We start from the raw sequence: 5,409 nt of genomic DNA, 5'->3' as shown, positions 1-5,409 counted from the left end.
ATACAAATTGGAGACTGGTGGCCAGGGAGGTGTATATTGGTTGGAAAGTACAAGGACAGTGAGTGAGGTCATCAAGGCACAGTGAGTTGGTTATGGTTCCAGAAATGGAAAGCGAATAAGATAGGGAGGCAGAAGAAAGGCGGTGGTGGATAGAGAGTACCTATGGCTGGTGAGAAGAAGTCTCCTAAGTTAAGTAGAGCTAAAGCATGGGTTTAGACTTAGTGGGAAACTGAGGCAACCGCCAATCACGGCAATAGGATCCAGTAAATGAGTTCAATGAAATGAAAGGGTTAAGTCATCCTAGATATGTGTTTCTGAACTGGAGGCAAGATGGCAGGAGAAGTAAGGCTGGGAGTAGGGCATTAAAAATCACAGAATCTAAACTACTTTTCCAGATTAATTTGTTGTTGTTGCATCATGCTAACTTTTCATGACTCCATTTGGAGTTTTCTTGGAAGAGATACGGGAGTTGTTAGGTTTTTCCCTTTCTCCTAATTTTACAATGAGGAAACCGAGGCAACAGGGTTAAGTGACTTGCCCAGGGTCATACAGCTAATAAGTGTCTGAGGCCAGATTTGAGGAGATGAATCTTCCTGATTCTAAGCCCAGTGCTTATCATATTCCCTCATTTTATATTCCATCCCTCCTAGCTACTTGATGACCACCTGTATACAATGTTCTATCTTCCACCTCTATAACTTTTGCCTAGGCTGTGCCCCATGCAGAATCATTCCTAGGTCTGCACTCCAAAGAGATCAGAGATGGGGGAAAGGACCTACTTGTACAAAAAATATTTGCAGCAGCTCTTTTTGTGGTGGCAAAGAACTAGAATCCAGAGGGATGTCCTTCAACTAGAGAATGGCTGAACAAATGGTGGTATGCTCTTTCTCCTCACCTCTATATATCTCTTGGAATTCTTCCTTTCCTTAGAGGCTCAGCTTGAGCGCCATCTTTTACATGATCTTCCCAGGGGTCATTGCTCTCTTGGTCAAAATTACCTCAAATATACTTTGCATTTCCTTAATCATTTGTTGAAGCAATCTCTGAATCAGAGCCAGAAGGGGTCTTAGATATCATGAAGTCCAACCTCATCTTTTTACAGATGAAGAAACCGAGGCTAATAGTGGATAAAATGTCTGGTCCAAATGGGGTCACACAATTCATAAATAGCAAAAGAGAAATCCGAACCCAGGTCCAGATGCCAAATTCAGGGCTGTTCCTATTTCACTAAGTTTCTTCTTGGACTGACATTAGAAATGTCATTATGCTTTTATTTTTAAAAAAAGTTTATGGGAAAATGGGGCTAACAACAGCGTCAATCTCCCAGAGTTGTTGTAAGGATAAAACAAGGTAATATTTGCATGATGTGGCATCTAGTAGGCACTATATAAATGTCATTCATCATCGTCATTAGGGTTGTTATTTTAATATCCTGGCAGCCCAGGATTATGAATAAAATCCAAAGGAGCCAAAATGCTGATATTACACTTATTTAAAAGAAAAGAAAGAAAAAATATCTAACAGGTTTTTTAAGTTTTCCTCACGTCAGCAAATATTCCAGTCACGTAGCTTTAAGAATCTCATTGGTTGGACAGCTTTCTGGGGCAGGACTCCAGAGCCGGAACCAACAGGACTGTCCCAGGCTCCCACGCCTAGTTCATCTTTCTCCCTTCTTTTATCTTGACTTAATATTAGCTTTAGCCCAACGCTGAAGCTGCCATTCCACTGATAATGTATGTGGACCTCCCAAAGCAAAAGCTCCAGGCTGGTGACAGACCGCACCTAGTTTCAGTTGGACCAGCCTCCCGCAAGGGTAGCTGAACTAGAGAATGGGGGATAGGAGTAAAGAGGCAGTGGTGAGCCAAAGAGGGATTATGGGGATGATGACACCCTGATAGCACTTGGCCTCAAGCTCACCTTCTTGGGGAAGGGAAAAGGCCGACCTACCCTTTGGAAGAACCAGCCAAAGGGCTTCCAGATGACTCTGCCGTGGGGCCACCTGCCTCAACTCTCTCCCTCCTGCAGCCCCGTCTTCACTCATCTGCCAAAGGGATCTTCCCTAAAGTACAGGTCTGACCAGGTCACCCCCTACTCCAGAAACTCCAGCAGCTCCCCAAAACCTCCAAGAACCAACAGAAAATCCTTTGTTTGGCATTCAAAGCCCTTCATAGCCTGACTCCTTCCCGCCCGGACATGGGGCCCCCCAGTTTTCCTGGAGCACTGCCTCCATCTCCAAGTCTGGGCATCTTCTCGGGTTCTTGCCCATGCCTGGAATTCTCTTCTTCGTTACCTCCCCCTCCTGGCTCCCGGCTTCTTGCCACGTCCAGATGAGAGCCCATTCTCCGTAAGAAGGTTCTTCCCTCTGGTTCTCACTTTGATTTATCCTGCTTATGTCATGTTTGTCCCCAAATGTGTGCAAGCTGTCCCACCACCACCCCCCCATTAGCCTGGGAGCCCCTTGATTGTCTTTTTGCTTTCTTCATCTTCCCACAGCTTAGCACGGAGCCTGGCACATAGTGGGCACTTCATGAACTATGTCACGGGGGGAATGGCTCAATGAAACATCTACCAGCAAATGAGTGCCTGGGAAAGTTAGCCTGAAGCCCATTCACTGCCCTGTTTAAACTTGTTTTACAGATAACATGGCCGGGGAGTCTTAAAATGGCACTAAGACGTTTGGGACCGTCTGGGTAATGGCATGGAAATCGCCATCCAGCACACGTACGGCCAGAAAAGGGCTCGGCAGGTCTGAGGGACAACAGCGGGAACCATCCACAGGGGGTACCTGTGTGCAGAAGGCACAGAGATGACTGGGGTGAGGCGCCCCCCCTTTGTTCCGACCAAATCTTCTGTGGAAGATGCAAGAGAAGAACCAGAAGACTCGAATCTATGGGATCATGATTCATTACCTGAGTGGAAAGCGGCCACGGCGTCCTGGAGAGCCAGGAAGAGTCAGGTTCGAATCTGGCTTCTGATCCACACTTGTTGTGTGACCTTGAGTCCATCCCTTGCACTCTCAGCACCCCCAGACAGATATTGAAGACTACAGAAAATCGCCCTGAGTGATATATATACACACACATACACATACATATCCTAAATCCTAAATGTATATCCTTTATATATATACATATGTATCCTAAATTTTAAATAAATATATATCCTATATATATGTCCTAAATTCTAAATGAAAAATATATCTTAAATGTATGTCCTAAATCTTAACTATATATTTTTATATATACATATATATATTCTACATCCTGAATATATACATATGTTCTACATAGGTCCTAAATCCTATATATATATATCATATACACACACACATATCTTAAACCCTAAATGTAAGTCACATATACATACACATATGAATCCTAAATGTATATCCTAAACCCCTCTTAGATCAGAGCCATCACTGTTACTTAGAAGAGAGCTAACCCCAGTGAGTGGTTCAGAACTCTGGACAAGGAACTTGAGAAAGAAATCCAGAGTCAAAGGCACTCAGCTTTCTTCCTCCCACCCTCTTTCCCTCCGCCTCCAGAAGTCTGCCCCATCCCTCTCACACATCAGGAAAGCCTGTCTTGCCCTGGCAGGCAGTTCCTCGTGCTCTAAAATGAGTCTCCTTCTCCCCCACCTCCCTCTAACACCACCAAACTTTCTCTTTACTCTAAACCTGCCTGTCTTGTGTCTTCTTTTTTTCCTCCAGTCAATCAGTCAATCAAGAAACATTTATTTAGGGCTTACTATGTGCCAGAGTCTAAGAATACAAATTCAAACAAAAAGAAAAATAGCCCCTGCCCTTAAGGAGGGCTATTCTCCTAATAGGAGAGGAGAAGACAATACCCCAAAGAAGAGAAAGCAACACCAAAAGAAGGAGTGGGAGGAGATAGTGCCAGCTCAGGGGCATGGAAGGGAAAGAAGTTTAGAGAATCAAAAATAGATCCCGGAGAGGAAAGGAGTGGACCAGACTGGCCTGGGCACTTTCTTCAATGGATGTTCTAAGAGCAATAGACCAATCAGAGTAAGGGGCAGAAGAGTCAAGGCATCTTCCAGGGCCCTTGATGGAGAAAGAAATCCCCAGTCAAAAGCAGAGTCAGGAAAGGAGAGGCATGTCATGCTTTGGTCATTACTTGACCCTGGGGTAAACTAATCGGTGGCTTAATGTGTTCTATCCCCAAGATGCTACTTCATTTTTAAAAAGAAGTTCAGAAATAGAAATATTGGCCAGATGCTTGCTAAAACGAGCCTAAAGGAGACTTCACTGCAGTATTTTTTGGTTTTAAAAAGTCTCGTGGATAAAAGAAAAGAAAAGATGGAGGTGAAGTGAGGAAATAAAGAAGAGACTGAGTAGAAGAGGGGCTAAAATTCTTGGAAAAGACTATAAACCACCAAAATGTTCTATTTGTCTGAGGTCTTCAGGACATAGTTCCCAGAAGGGATTTAAGCCAGCCAGTTCAAGGGAACCTGACCAAGAACAGGAACCAGAAGGTTGAACTCAAATTCCCCTCTTCAACGGGCACCTCACCAATGCCCTTTGGCAAAAGAAGCTTAAAATATAACTCAGAAAGCTGCCACTCCCCCTTAATCCAAGCTACAGTCACTCAATTGAAACCCTTACCTAAGCTATGCCATTCATTGCCCTCAGTCATTCATTCCTAGCCAGAGGCTCTTCTGAAATCCAAATTCAACTCAACCAACATTTATTAAGAGCCATCTCGGTCCCACGCATCTCCTCTTTATCTCGAGAAGCTCCTATCCTAGTGGATGTTGGAGGGCAATGACAGAGCATCCAAGAGGAACTCAACTGTCCACAGCTCAGATTCTCTATGTAGGATAGAAGCTGATTTTACACATTCCATCACTACTTACTCCAGACTGGAGTACATTCTGGGTAACAATGTGCACCAGCTAGGCTTCCTCCCTTATTTATCCCCCCCTCTTTCTTTGGCCTCTTCCTCTCAGGACACTCCTAGAATGCACCATAGTTAGTCAGATTCTCTACTGCATTTGGACTCACTCTACCTTTCTTTGGGCCAAGTACTCAACTGTGTCAATCACACTTCTCTACATGGTGTCTCCCTCTCAAATCTTATACAAATAATCTCCCAGTATACACTCTGGTTTACAATCCCTTCTTCTCATTCTTGCTATCACATTCCCAGCTCCAAGCCTGTCTCTCAAGCAACCAGTCAACATGTGCCAGACCAGATAATGCTTCATGATGTTTCTAAACATCTCCCTTGAAACACTTGCTTCCCCCTGATAACAGTGGAAGACAGGAAGGAAATTTTCCATGATTAAGCAGAGAAACCTCATGGTACAGTGGGAAGAGTATTAAATTTTGAGCGTAAGAGGAGAGAGAGAGAGAGAGAGAGAGAGAGAGAGAGAGAGAGAGAGAGAGAGAGA

Source organism: Gracilinanus agilis, chromosome 2 (genome assembly GCF_016433145.1).
Source record: "Gracilinanus agilis isolate LMUSP501 chromosome 2, AgileGrace, whole genome shotgun sequence".
NCBI classification, from domain to species: Eukaryota; Metazoa; Chordata; class Mammalia; order Didelphimorphia; family Didelphidae; genus Gracilinanus; species Gracilinanus agilis.
Note: the sequence above shows the minus strand (reverse complement) of the source record.